This window comes from Miscanthus floridulus, chromosome 5 (assembly GCF_019320115.1).
Source record: "Miscanthus floridulus cultivar M001 chromosome 5, ASM1932011v1, whole genome shotgun sequence".
Classification (NCBI taxonomy): domain Eukaryota; kingdom Viridiplantae; phylum Streptophyta; class Magnoliopsida; order Poales; family Poaceae; genus Miscanthus; species Miscanthus floridulus.
In genome coordinates this window covers 13,616,133-13,631,388 of record NC_089584.1, presented here as the reverse complement: position 1 = coordinate 13,631,388, position 15,256 = coordinate 13,616,133, and the positions used below count along the sequence as shown (strand labels likewise).

At 49.9% G+C, this 15,256-nt stretch overlaps 1 pseudogene; it reads left to right on the top strand.

Moving 5' to 3' along the window:
- The first annotated feature begins 1,441 nt into the window (after nucleotides 1–1,441).
- LOC136449549 (probable LRR receptor-like serine/threonine-protein kinase At3g47570) overlaps nucleotides 1,442–15,256 on the top strand; it is a 28,979-nt pseudogene continuing 15,164 nt past the window's right edge.

Sequence of the window (15,256 nt, the reverse complement as noted above, 5' to 3'; positions counted from 1 at the left end):
GTTCATGAACTTGACTCCCAAGGAAAGCTCAATGAGTCTGCTATATTAGACACTGATGATGTCGTGCAGGATGATTTCAGAACCAAGAACCAAGATACTGGTGAAAGCTATATGTATGAAGAAATATGGGGCTGTCGCAGATGACAAGTCTCTAAGTAAGTAAGTATGATAATTGATACGGAATAATCTAAAACTGGTTCCACGGTCAGTACTATCCCATGTTCATAAATAGTTCACTCTTCATTGGCATCTTGCATCTATGCTATAAACAGAGGATGCTGGGAATTCATTTTTAATGGGCACATGACACATCACAATGTCCTGTATCTTGTATGTCAGTGTCAGTGTCCATACCAAAATTCACAAGGGTCACATCTGGGGCTAAAGGAGATCATCACTCATCAGCAAATAATCATTGACATTATTAAAAGGTTTTCTGTCAGACTTGCAATATTAGAGTATGCTTGTCTGATTATTAGTACAATTTCAAGTACTGTTTTACATGCTTGTACTCTGAGGGGCATGTGAAATTATTTGCTTGTTCATCTGTTATGTGTGCTGTCTAGTTGTTGCCAACATATGGACAAGTAAACTATGGATAAAATTATGTTTTATATCTTCCATAGAAGTTGGAAAACGCTGAATTAGTACTGCTGGTTTCAAACGGCTGGCAAACAGTTACAAACTGAACTGATGGTACAATCACTTCATTTTTGGCATACCTCTGCTTAACTTGTACCTCCGTTTTCTTCTGTTAAATTTATAGATCATACGTTGCCTGGCTACTCAGGAACTCATCTAGTACTGTCATAGTTGTGTTTGGTCACTTCCACGCTGCCAGTCCTAATCTATTCTCAGGTAAATCTATTATTGTCTTTTGCTAATTTGCTGCCTCTGGACTACCGGCTACCGGCTACTTCTCTTTGCTTTTTGTTGACTGTATTTTCTTTTCATTGTTGAGTTTTAGATATCCTTATGTTAGAAATTACTTCATCTGTTTGCAGATTTTTGAACAGAAGGAATAATTGCTAGAGCAGAATTGGGTAATTCTGTGAATATAACTGAATCAAAGGTTTTTCTCAGATTAGGAACAGAACATGTTTGCTAATTGCTAATGCTCCACAGGTTGGAACATGTTTCTAATCTAGTTGAAAAAATCCCCAGAAACTGGCAAAGCCCAAAACAAACTTGGAAAGGACACGTGAAAGTCAAAGATTGAAGGAAGCAGCGTGCAGCGACGTCTCACCAGATCACGAATCAGATGCGATGGATTTGCATGCTGCATGCATTAGCACGCATCCATCAGGATTAAAAAGATACAGCAAGTTGCTCGCTCCCATGCTCTGACTCTGACCAAGAAAGGCTTGGCCCCTTTCTATTTTTGGATAAACATAAGGCAAGGCTCAGCCAGCTCTTGGCTACGCTCCAGCCCAGCACCACCATGGCAATGCGTGTCATGAGATTGCTGCGCGCCGCCACCTTCGTCATGATTGCAATGGCCTCCAGGGGAACGCACGGCAGTGCCAGCGACGAGGCCAGTTCTCTGCTCGCTTTCAAGGCTGAGCTCGCTGGCAGCAGCAGTTCCGGTGTGCTGGCCTCCTGGAACGCCAGCACCGGCGTCTGCAGATGGGAAGGCGTGGCGTGCAGCGGCGGCGGCCAGGTGGTGTCGCTGAGCCTGCCCTCCTACGGGCTCGCCGGCGCGCTCTCCCCGGCCATCGGGAACCTCACGTTCCTGCGGACGCTGAACCTGAGCTCCAACTGGTTCCAGGGGGAGATCCCGGAGAGCATTGGCCGCCTAGCGCGTCTGCAGGCGCTGGACCTGAGCTACAATGCGTTCTCCGGCACGCTGCCCGCCAACCTCAGCTCCTGCGTCTGTTGTTTTTCATTCAGTTTGTTCAGTCCAGGTTTAGTGTTTTCAGTTCTTAGCAAATAATGGACCCGGTTCGATCGGGTGCGTCTTGTACAGGCCAGACGCACGCTCAGTTCATGCAGCGGCTCTCCTTCTTTGTAGCTGTAGTGGTGGTGACCGCGTCCGTGGTTTCGTTCGTGGGATGGCACGGACAAGTCGGAGACCGCGGCTTGCGCGTCGCGTCGAAGCCTGCATGCTCCGAGTCGTGGGATGGCGCGACAATGGTGGGGGCGTGGAGGTTTCATCGTCAAGGCCATATCGGAGGGGATACTTTCTATTTAAGTTTGCAATAGAGTCATGAAAAAGCTGCTCGGTTGCGGCACCAAAATCAGTGTTTTGTGTGCTTTGTGTTCCACTGCGTTCGCGTGCGTGAGAGTTCAGCTCAGGAGCTGTTCATCTTCCTCATCTCCGGCGATAGGCGCCGGCGATCAGGGGACCACAATTGGTATCAGAGCGCCAGGTTCCGTCGGTGGACGCGCGACCGTGCGATTGCTGTTGCCTTCATGGATCGACGGAGGAACCGCTCGTCCTCGCCGCGACGCGGGAGTCACGGCACGGGCAGTTCGGGCAGCGGCGGCGATGGCGATCGCGGCCTGGTGATCCACCGGGTCGTGCGTGAGGAGACCGGGAAACACAAGTATCCCCTTCTCACCAAAACCAACTACTACTCATGGGCGGCGCTCATGAAACTCAAGCTCCAGGCGCGGAGTTTGTGGGAGGCCGTGAATGTCGGCACGGCGGACTTCGTCGACGATCGGAACGCGCTGGAGGCGATCACGCTGGGGCTTCCGGAGGAGCTACACGGCAGCATGGCCAGCAAGGCCACTGCGAAGGCGGCGTGGGATGCGATCAAGAAGATGCACCTCGGCGTCGACCGTGTACGCCAGGCGAAGGCCAACACGCTCCGGCGCCAGTTCCAAGATCTCAGGTTCAAGGATGGGGAGACGGTGGACGAATTCGGCGTCCGCATCGCTGATCTCGCGAATCAGCTCGAGGTTCTTGGCGCCGCGTACCCGGAGCCAGAAGTAATCCGCAAGTTTCTGCAGGCCACACCGCCAAGGTACGCGCAGATTGTGATGGCTATCGAGACCCTGCTCGATCTCGATCAGATCTCTGTGGAGGAATTGATCGGGAGGCTCAAGGCGGCCGAGGAGCGCTATGGCCTCACCAGCGGCGGAGGCGGAGCCACGGCGAGGCTCAACCTCACCGAGGATGAGCTCGTGGCCAAGGTGATGTCGCGGCTGCAGATCACCGGCGAGGGCGCGTTAGGAGGCGGACGCCCACCGGCTTCAAACCAGCGACACGGCCGTGGTGGCGGCCCGCCCCAGGGTCGCAGGAGCGCAGGAGGCTCCAAGCAATCCACTGGCGGCGACGGCAAGAAGGGCAAGCGGCGTCTCTGAAAGTGCATCTAGCCCTTTAGTGGGTTTTGGATGATTGAATGACAACGTGATTAAAGGACTAACCCGTTTGCTAAGTGTGAACAGGTAATAGGTTATCTCACAGGCACTTAATGAAAGCCAAAATGATGTGTTGTTGTATAAACAATCTAGTTTAAGCACAAGACAACAATGCAAATGGAATTCATGTGAAGGCTTATTTCTTGTGGGATTTCCATGTATTATGTGAAAGCAAGCTCGTGATTATTAGTTAATGAGACATGAGGGATTGCATATGGAATGATCTCATATTTGAAGCTTGCTAAATAAAAATGAAAAAGATAACAATACATATGAATGGATGATTCAACAACAAGATGTGACTTGATGGCTTGAAATGGTGAAGATAGCAAGGAAATGCTTCGAGGTACTAAGCAAGGGTGAAGGGCAAGCGACGGCTTGGCGGCCGAAGAACCTAGCTAGGGTGAAGAAGAAAGTACTTGCATTTAGTTGAGGTACTAATCAAGCTAAGATGGTCATATTGATGTGAAGAATCAAATCTATAATGAAGTATTTGATGGAAGTGACTTGATACATTTGGGATTATTCAAACTTAATGAATGGAATCAAGTCACATGCTCAAGATGGCTATGCTCAAGTGAAAAGATCAACATCAACATGTTAGCACCCTTACTTGATGAAGATTGGAAGGGACGGCATCAATTCAAAAAGAACAACTCAAGTGGTACAAATTCATATTCCCATTTATCTTGAGTTTAATAGGTATGCCGTACTATTAAGAGGGATGCATCATGTTGATAGATAATGTTTCATAAGTGCTCAAGCCAACCCATGTGAGTTTTGAGAATTTGAGCGACAAAAGAGCTGACTGATTCGTTGCTGGTCTGGCAATACCGGACGCGTCCGGTATTCGTACCGGACGTGTCCGGTATTTGTCCAGCAACTGTAAAATTATTGTTCTCGGGTTGGTTAGTCGGGAGTTCCGATGTAGGTCGGGAGTTCCGACGGTCGGGAGTCCCGGCATGGGTCGGGAGTCCCGACGTGTCGCATTTCGACCGACTTGGAGGGTTCACTGTCCTGGTCATACCGGACGTGTCCGGTATTCATACCGGACGTGTCCGGTATGGATGACCAGAAGCCAACGGCTAGTTTTCAAAAGCCGTGAGGGTCGGGAGTTCCGACGTAAGTCGGGAGTTCCGATGGTCGGGAGTTCTGACATATGTCGGGAGTTCCGACACCTCACTAACTTTAACTCAGTTACATGTTTTTCAAAATTACTGAGGGTCGGGGGTTCCGACTTGTGTCAGGAGTTCCGACGGTCGGAAGTCCCGGCGTTCTTCGGGAGTTCCGACGCCTCACAACTTCACTGTAACTTAGTTACCGTTGGTGCAGTATGAGTCATACCGGACGTGTCCGGTATGCTTACCGGACGTGTCCGGTATTGCAACGGCTATAAAACGGCTAGTTTTTCAAGGGGGCTATAAATACCCCCAAGCCTCCACCTTTGGAGGCTGCTGATTCTGCTGAGATAGACACACGTTTTTGAGCCTTGCCAACTCTCCTAAACCCTCTCTTAGTGAGTGTGTGATCCAAATTGCAAAATCAATTTGTGGGTTAAGAGAGAATTTGAAAAAGAGAGCAAGCCACCACTTGAGCACTTGTGCATATTGTCAATCTCGTGATTTGCATTTGTTACTCTTGGACTCTTCGGTCCTAGACGGCTAGGCGTCGCCGGAGAGCAACCGAGAGATTGTGGTTGCTTCGGAAAGTTTGTAACGGTCGATTCCGCTGCCTCGGAATCAAATTAGTGGAAGGAGGAAAAGGAGTTGGAAAAGACTCCGGCTAGAGTGACCTTCGTGGTACCCTCTAGGGCTAACCTTCGCTGGGTCGCCCGCAGCCCCCTCAACGGAGAGTAGGACTCGAACGAGTCCGAACTTCGGTAAAACAAATATCGTGTCTAAATTCGTATTTCATTTGATATTTGTGTTGCTCTAGCTATTCTGCAGGTTCTCTGTGTATTTTGTCATCTCCATTAGGTGCCTGCAGTTTGGTTTGAAGATAGAAATCAAAAGGAGCAAGTTCGGAGCCGATCTGCAGAAATCGTGTATACCGGACACGTCCGGTATTTCCTGCCTGCACTGAAAATATTTATTCTGTGTTCTAACTTGGTGTTACAGGGTTGTAGCTTCTAGATATATTCTTTATACCTTGTTTACTTTGTGGCTAACTTGTGAGGGGTGGTAGTACTCTTAATTTGGAGTTTCCATTTTGGAAACTCCCCTTTCTAATTGTTTCCGCATTTAAAGGTGTTAATTTTCAGAAACGCTTATTCACCCCCCTCTAGGCGGCATCCTAGGTCCTTTCAATTGGTATCAGAGCAAGGTTCTCACCTAAAGCTTCACCGCCGTGAGAAAAGGATGTCGACGCCTATCGAGTTGGAGCCGGTGCTTCTCCAAAATAATGGTTCAAACTTTCTACCTTGGTCAATTAATGTACTCAATGCTTTTAGAGATATTAGTCCTCTTGTTGAGCATATTGTGGATACAAGCATACCTCTTCCTATAGTTGATTGGAGCAACTACAAAAATTTGTCAAAAGAGGAAGAGATATGCGTGCAACTCAATGCTCAAGCTATTAATGTCATTTTGAGTACATTAAGTGTAGAGGTTCAAGATGAGGCAATATTCAATGGACAACCACCTTCGGAGAGTGCTCATCTCATTTGGACTAGACTTTTTGATTTAAATGGAAAATCCAAATGTGATGATGCACTTGAGATCGAGTCAATGGAAAGTATGTCCATTGTGTCTTCATACAGCGAAGAAGCCTCACAAGACCTCAAGAGTGCCGAGCCGGAGCAAGAAGTGCAAGCAGCGCATGACCTGCTGTCTGCCTGCATATACCGGACGTGTCCGGTATGCCTGCCGAACGTGTCCGGTATGCCTGCCGGACGTGTCCGGTATGGCCGAGGCAGCAGACCAGCAAGCAGCTGTTTGCGACGATGCTCAAGCCCGATGGCAACCAAGTGATGAGTCAATCTCAGTATCTCATGATACTCATCACTTGTGTCTCATGGCCAAGAAAAGCAAGAAGAAGAGTAACAAGAAAGATCAAGAAAAGGAGAAGGCTCAAGTGGATGATCAAGATAAGAGTGATATTGAAGTTGAAGACAACTACAACCTTGATCATCTCAACCATAAAGACAAGTTCATCATCATGAAGATAGTTGAAAAGAATGATGAGCTTGAAGAAGAGATTGAGAAGCAAGAGCAATCGCTTCAAAATCAAGAAAAGTTTCTCATTTCCAAATTGCAAGAGCTAAAGGCAATAAATGAGAGGTATGAAAAATTGTCAATTGAGCATGCTTTAGTTACTAACTCCTCTTCTAGTGTTTCACAACTAGAGAAGGAAAACTTTGAGCTCAAGGCAAGGCTAGATGAACTATCAAGCAAGTATAATGAGCTACAAGCAAATTATGTTCATCTAAAGTGCTCTCATGAGGAAGTAGTAGAATCAAGCATCATGCTTGAGGTGGCTCATGAGGTTGTGATTACATCGGTAAAATTCTCTCAACCTCTCATACATCCGCTCACTAGTACACCATCTCAATTAAATATTTCTTGTACTAATGAATGTGCTACTCAAGCAAGCCAATCTTCGATTGAGCTAAATCTTATAGAAAACATAGAGCTCAAAGAAGAAGTGCAAAGCTTAAAGAAAGATGTGATTCGGTTGAAGGGTAAGGAGAAAGCACAACCTTCTCAAGATAACCGTGATAACATGGTGAAGAAGCTTGAGAAGGGTTCAAACCTTGCTTCCTCCAAAGCCCAACAAAAGAATCACATCTCAAGCAAGACCAACACAACCAAGAGCAAGAAACATGGAAAAAGGATGTGCTATGGTTGTGGATTGTATGGACATGAGTGGGCTATGTGTCCACACAAGAGTTGGGCCGACAAGGTTGAAGCTGCAAATCAAAAGGCTTCTACCAAGAAATGCCCAATGTACAAAGAGGCAAGAAAGAAAGCCCAAGTTGCAACAAGAAGATGCTATGGGTGCAATGAGATGGGCCACAAGGTTGATAGATGTCCATACAAGCAAAGCAAGCATAGAGCACACAAAGGCCGCATATGCTATGCTTGTAGAAGAAAGGGGCATCTAAGCTATGAATGCCCAAATGGTAAAACTCCTAAGCCAAATACATTTGTTTATAATGATATGCTTAGGAAGACCACAAATGGAGTTAGCACTAGTAAGGTGATGTGTTCACCACAAACTAACGCTAAAGCCATTTGGGTGCCTAAGCACTTGTTGACTAACTTAAAAGGACCCAACAAGAGTTGGGTACCAAAGTGTGCTTAGGTTAATGATGTAGGTACTTGGTGATGAGATGAAGGTTTCGGGGTGGTTGAGCAAGCAATTTGACTATATTCACTCAATCTATCAACCAATTCTTATCTTAATCCCTTATATGGTTGACCCAAAGATAATTCAATGAACATCTCATATATTTCATCCTCACCATTGGTAACAAGTACCTAAACCTTTTAGGATAGCCACCTTGTTCATTTCATGTTCTATAGTTCACAAATAGGTACATTTGTGAAATAATGAAAGTGGCTAGTTAATTTCACTTGAGATTTATCATGTTTGCCATATGATGCTTTTATTAGCTCTCTAGTAGAGTAACTTATTTGTTGAGATGCAAGTATACAATAAATAGATATTACAGTTAAAACAAAGAATCACAAGCAGCAACTTAATTGGTTCTGTCTTTCACCTATCGGACGTGTCCGGTATTACTATCGGACGTGTCCGGTATGGCCAGGGACAGAAAGTCAGTGTTTCCGTTCTGTGTATTCCGGACGTGTCCGGTATACTACCGGACATGTCTGGTATTGCATGGACCAGAACACTAATTGTTTTCCAACTGAGTATTCGATCCATAATTTTTTTTATATATCCCTAACTTACTCAGAAGCTTGTGTTTTATCAAATCTAAGTGGATTGTGAGCATCTCTTAAACTCACTTTTAACTATGGCAATCTTATTTGGTTTATGGTCAAAATGAAAATTGGCTCTCAATTTCTTATTAGAATAAAAGTGCTTGTTGAAAGTCATTCAAAATACTTGAAGCACTTATTTAGGGGGAGCTAAATTTCCATTTTGCACCATTGTGGACTAACAAATTTATCTAGCACTCTTTGTAGTCCTTTGGATGAAAAATTGAATTTGTATCAAGCATGATTACTTGGCAATCAAGGTCAACATAAAGATTATCATGCCATGTGTCTTCTTAGTGGTATTCTTGTGGGCTCAAGGCAAAGGTATGTTTTTACATACATGTATTGTAAGTGCATCTAAGGCCCTTTACATGTTAGAATGTACATTTGTGTGACATAGGAGAGATGTTTTTCAAAACCCATAACTAGCATATGTAGGTGGTGTGAATTTGAAAAACTATTTGAATCTTGGTCTTTGCGACCTAGCCCTGTCATGTGGTGATTATAGCTCTCCTTGATTGTTTGATCTGCTAATCACACATGACATGGTCTTCCTAAGTCCACAATCTACTTTGTCTCACTTTATCTCTCTCAAGCAAGCAAATTATTGATTATGCCATATATTTGGAAGAGAGAAAATAAATTGATGGCATTCGATAAGCAAAGTGATAGTACTCGGCTTGGATCAAGATCATACACCTTTTTGGACTGAGCAACAACAGAGAAAGGGATTGGAAGAGACAAAACACATTTTGGAATAATTTGGGCCAGCCCATGAATACCGGACGTGTCCGGTATTCTCCCGAACGTGTCCGGTATGAGCGGGACTATAAAAACAGAGCATACCCCTTCGGCCCAAACAGACTTGCCTCCTCCAAACCAACCAGACGACACCCTTCTTCTCACCTAGGGCGACCAAGGATTTCACCAAGGAAAAGAGCGAGAGGGAGATTGCATTGGAGAAGGCTTGGTTCAAGGATTGAAGGCCTGTGGATTTGGATTTCACATCGCTCTCTCTTCTCTCCTCTCAAGGTACCCTGATCACGGACCTCGTCCGATCTATTTGGTCAATACATGATTTGAAAATTCCTTCGATCAATATGCTGCATTGGTGCTGGACGGGGGAGCACCAGAGGCTGGGGGGTGTCTACTACATCCCCAGGCTCACGGCGAACATCATCAGCCTTGGGCAACTGGACGAGGACAAGTACAAGGTGCTAATCGAGGACGGCGTCCTACGGATCTGGGATCAGCGACGTCGACTCCTGGCAAAGGTGCTGCGTTCGGAAAACCGCCTCTACATCCTCGTCGGCAACATCAGTACTCCGGTATGCCTCGCGGCGCACGCGGACGACGTGGCCTGGAAGTGGCATGCAAGGTATGGCCATCTCGGCTTCCAGGGCCTAAAACTGCTATCGAGGAAGGACATGGTGCGAGGACTCCCACAGATCGATCACATCGAGCAAATCTGTGAGAGCTGCCTCGCTGGGAAGCAACGTCGACAGCCGTTCCCGGCGGCGAGCAAGTACCGCACCACCAGATCGCTGGAGCTCATGCACGCAGATCTGTGCGGGCCTATCACTCCGACTACACCGGGCAGGAAGCGCCTGTTCCTGCTCATCGTGGACGACAGGAGCCGGTATATGTGGCTTGTCCTGCTGGCGAGCAAGGACCAGGCCATGGAGGCGATCGTCCGACTGCAGGTGAGGCTGGAGAATGAGTCAGGCAAGAAGCTGGGCACGCTGCGCACAGATCGTGGTGGGGAGTTCACGGCGCAGGTGTTCGAGGAGCACTGCGCCGATCATGGCGTGCAACACCACCTCACCACGCCGTACACGCCTCAGCAAAACGGCATGGTGGAGAGGCGGAACCAGTCAGTGCTCGGGATGGCGCGGAGCATGATGAAGGGCATGAACGTGCCAGGCTATTTTTGGGGGGAGGCGGTCTGCACCGCCGTCTTCATCCTGAACCGGTCGCCGATGCGGAGTGTAGATGGGAAGACGCCCTATGAGGTCTGGTATGGTACTAAGCCAGCCATGCATTTCTTCCGCACTTTCGGTTGCACAGCACACGTGAAGGTTGCCGGCGGTCACCTGCGCAAGCTGGACGACCACAGTACTCCCATGGTGTTCATCGGCTATGAGCCGGGGTCCAAGGCGTACAAGTTCTATAACCCGAGCACACAGCGCATTTGCATCTCGCGCGATGCAGTGTTCGAAGAAGGTAGGCCCTGGAGCTGGGAAGCTGCTGCTGCCCACGCGCCAAGCACCGAGGCAGGGGAGCCGTTCACGGTGGAGTATGTGACGTTGTCCGTTCTGGGCGGCGGACATGAACCACAGTCGCCAGCAGGCACGGAGTCTGCCTCGCCGGGACCCTCGATGCCAACAGTGGGTATCGCGGCATCGCCTGCGACACCAGTACAGGGCGCTACACCACACATCACGCCTTCACCAAGAGCATCACCGGGCGTGGAGTTCGTCTCTCCACCCTCAGGGGAGCCGGTGCTGGACGACGACGCCGACGACGCGCCGCTACGGTTCCGCGCCGTGGACAACGTCCTCGGCAACGCTCCAGTCCTGGGAGAAGCTGCATGTGAGTTTGGGGGGGAGCTGCTTCTCACCATCGACGGAGAACCATCCACGTTCGAAGAGGCACGTGGTGATGAGGCGTGGCAGAAGGCCATGATGGACGAGCTCAGTTCCATCGAGGAGAACAAGACCTAGACTCTAGTCGACCTCCCACCTGGACACCGGGCCATTGGGCTCAAATGGGTGTTCAAAATCAAGCGCGACGAGCAAGGGGCGATCGTGAAGCACATGGCGCGCTTGGTGGCCAAGGGCTATGTCCAGAAGCCCGGCATCGACTATGAGGAGGCGTTCACCCCAGTGGCGAGGATGGAGTCGGTGAGAATGTTGCTCGCCGTAGCTGCTCAGGAGGGTTGGCTTGTTCATCACATGGATGTCAAGTCAGCGTTCCTAAATGGGGATCTCACGGAGGAGGTCTACATTCAACAACCGCCGGGGTTCACTGCAGCCGGCCACAAGAACAAGGTGCTGCGCCTTAAGAAGGCTCTCTACGGGCTCCGTCAGGCCCCAAGGGCGTGGAACCAGAAGTTGGATGCTAGCCTATGTGATCTCGGCTTCACGCGGTGCACTAGTGAGCACGGCATGTATACCCGCGGCACGGGGCAATCTCGGGTGGTGGTCGGTGTCTACGTTGATGACCTGATCATCACCAGAGCCAAGGCGGGTGGAGTCGAGGAGTTCAAGGCGGAGATGCTGCGCTTGTTCAGGATGAGCGACCTTGGGTTGCTGTCCTATTACTTGGGCATCGAGGTGAGGCAATCCAAGGTTGCCATCACGCTCGGGCAAGCGGCATATGCCTGTAAGTTGCTGCAGAAGGCGAACATGGCCGGTTGCAACTCTTGCAGCACTCCAATGGAAGCTCGCCTGAAGCTTTCGAAGGAGGGAACGACGGCGTTGGTCGACGCCACCGAGTACAGAAGCATGGTGGGGAGTCTCAGGTACTTGGTTCACACTCGCCCGGACATCTCGTTCGCGGTGGGCTTTGTGAGTCGTTTCATGGAGAAGCCGAGGCAGGAGCACATGGCGGCGGTCAAGCACTTGATTCGGTACATAGCCGGGACAATTGAGTACGGCATCATCTACCCCAAGCTGTCCAACGGCGACAACAGGCTGATCGGCTACAGTGATAGCGACCTGGGGGGGATACAGATGACAGGAAGAGCACGACGGGCATCATCTTCTTCCTGGGACAGAAGGCGGTGGCCTGGCAGTCCCAGAAACAGCCGGTGGTGGCGCTCTCATCCTGCGAGGCGGAATACATTGCCGGTGCTGGAGCAGCATGCCAGGCGGTGTGGCTCACGAGGCTCCTGAAGGATGTCACCGGCGACGATCCTCAGACGCCTCAACTGAAGATGGACAACATGTCGGCAATCGCACTCAGCAAGAACCCAGTGCTGCATGATCGAAGTAAGCATATTGATACAAAATTCCATTTTATTCGTGAATGCATCGGCAAAGGGAGTATCTCGCTGGAGTTCGCGAGCTCTCAGGAGCAGCTGGCCGATCTGATGACGAAGGCGCTTAGGCGTTCAAGGTTCTGCGAGCTTCGTGAGATGATTGGCGTAGTCAATCTGGGCTGAACGAAACTTCATTCAGGGGGAGATTGTTGTTTTTCATTCAGTTTGTTCAGTCCAGGTTTAGTGTTTTCAGTTCTTAGCAAATAATGGACCCGGTTCGATCGGGTGCGTCTTGTACAGGCCAGACGCATGCTCAGTTCATGCAGCGGCTCTCCTTCTTTGTAGCTGTAGTGGTGGTGACCGCGTCCGTGGTTTCGTTCGTGGGATGGCACGGACAAGTCGGAGACCGCGGCTTGCGCGTCGCGTCGAAGCCTGCATGCTCCGAGTCGTGGGATGGCGCGACAATGGTGGGGGCATGGAGGTTTCATCGTCAAGGCCAAATCGGCCTGTGTACTTTCTATTTAAGTTTGCAATAGAGTCATGAAAAAGCTGCTCGGTTGCGGCACCAAAATCAGTGTTTTGTGTGCTTTGTGTTCCACTGCGTTCGCGTGCGTGAGAGTTCAGCTCAGGAGCTGTTCATCTTCCTCATCTCCGGCGATAGGCGCCGGCGATCAGGGGACCACAGCGTCAGCTTACTGCTGTTGAGCCTCAGCAGCAACCAAATCCATGGGCGCATCCCTGTCGAGCTCGGCAACAAGCTCACGCATCTTCGGGGGCTCTTATTGGCCAACAACAGCCTGACGGGCGCCATCCCAGGATCACTAGGTAACCTTTCATCCCTGGACTACCTTGATCTGACAGACAACCAACTCGAGGGTCCGGTACCACATGAGCTTGGCAGCATTGGAGGCCTCCAGACCCTTTTCCTCTTTGGGAACAGCCTATTGGGTGTGCTTCCACAGTCCCTGTACAATCTGTCATCGCTGAAGAACTTCGGGGTAGAATTCAACATGCTGTCTGGAACTATCCCTGCTGATATTGGCGACAGGTTCCCTGGCATAGAAACCCTTAGCTTCTCTTACAACCGGTTCAGTGGAGCTATCCCACCTTCGGTCTCCAACCTCTCTGCTCTCATAGAACTTGGCCTCGCAGGAAATGGATTTATTGGACATGTGCCTCCTGCTCTGGGGAAGTTGCAAGGTCTCACTGTCCTGGACTTGGGTGACAACAGGCTACAAGCCAACGACAGTCAAGGGTGGGAGTTCATCACCTTCCTGACGAACTGCAGCCAGCTTCAGAATCTGATTCTTGGCAACAACTCTTTCAGTGGTAAAGTGCCCGGTTCAATCGCCAACCTATCGACGACTCTCGAAACTCTTTATCTGGGAGACAATAGGATTTCTGGAGCTATTCCATCGGACATCGGCAATTTGGTTGGTCTGAAATTACTTGAGATGGCAAATAACTCCATATTTGGAGCGATCCCGGAGAGCATTGGTAGGCTAGAAAACTTGGTTGAGTTGGGCCTTTACAACACTAGCTTGTCAGGCCTCATACCTCCATCACTAGGAAATCTTACACAGCTGAACAGGCTTTATGCATACTATGGCAATCTAGAGGGGCCCTGTTGTAACACGGCCTCCGAGAGTGGCGGAGACCTACGCGGCCAGCAGTTCGCAAAGACGTCTCCGACCAACTACCTAAGCAAAGGCCTAGCTACCACGCCTCTAGACCTAGAAAAATGACGGTTTCTCAGACTGCTTGCAGGACGCTGCCGGTGACCCTGGCGCAGCCTCTGCCCGGTTAGCTCGTAGGCGTCTCCGGGCGGAGAGGGCGGAGGCCGCCCCGCTGCAAGGCTAATCAAGTGCCAATGTTACCTACGTGTGTGTGCAGGTAACCAGAGGAAGGCGCTCATGGACGGCGCAGGTGCGCCGGTTCGGCCTCCGCTCATAGGGGCAGAGACCCAAGCAGGAGGACGGCAATACTGGGCGTCGGGGGTCTGCGGCCTCGGCGTCCCAGGGGCGGAGACCGATGGCGGAGGCCTAAAGGACCTTCGCCGAATCCTGAGGCCTGATGGGGCGAAGACCGACGGCGGAGGTCCAAAGGCCCATCGCCGAATCCTGAGGCCTGATGGGCCGGCTGATCGCGCAGGCCCAGTACCTGAGGGCGGCATGATAAGATTACCCCCGAGAGGAAAGGCGAGTAGTGGAATATTCCGAGAATATACTGTAGCAGTCGAAGGGTACTATTGTAAACTCTGTAAAAGTGGTAGTTGAGCCCTATAAATAGGGAACACTTATAACAGTACCGAGAGGTTGGTGAATGTATCAATGAAACCACAGCATTACGTGTCATTCCCTTACACGCCCACTTGCAGTGCCAACCCTTCCAAAGCTTCCGCCCGATTACTGCATTCATCGGGCGGAGGCCCCTACCACTTCCTCACCGTCTGAGACCGCAAGTCTCAACATTGGCGCCCACCGTGGTTTGGCCAAGGCAAACCAACGATGGCAGGGAAAAGAAAAACCACAACCAAGCAGCAACGACCACGGGTCAGAGAGGAAGGCCTAGGCGCACCACTCGTAGCACCTACGCAACCTCATCAGCGGAGGATGACACCAGAGCAGATGCCCAAGGTCAACCACCGGAACCCCAAGATCCAGAGATTCAAGATCCGGAGGCCCAACCAAATTCAGGCACAACACTCGAGCAAGAACTGCAACAGCTGCAAGCACAGTTCCAAAGAGCGCAACAAGAAAGGGACAGAATGGCAGCAGCATTCACAGCTAATCAGCAAGCTACTCAAGCGTCAGCACAAGCAGCAGAAATAAGGCAGCAGTTGGTAGTCCTACATGCTGAGATGCTAAGTATGCAGCATGCAGTACCAGCGTCAACCTCCGCAATCCCAGCCTCCGCAGCAACACCAACTGCAACCATACCTCCGCCAGTGATCAGCCCGACCACG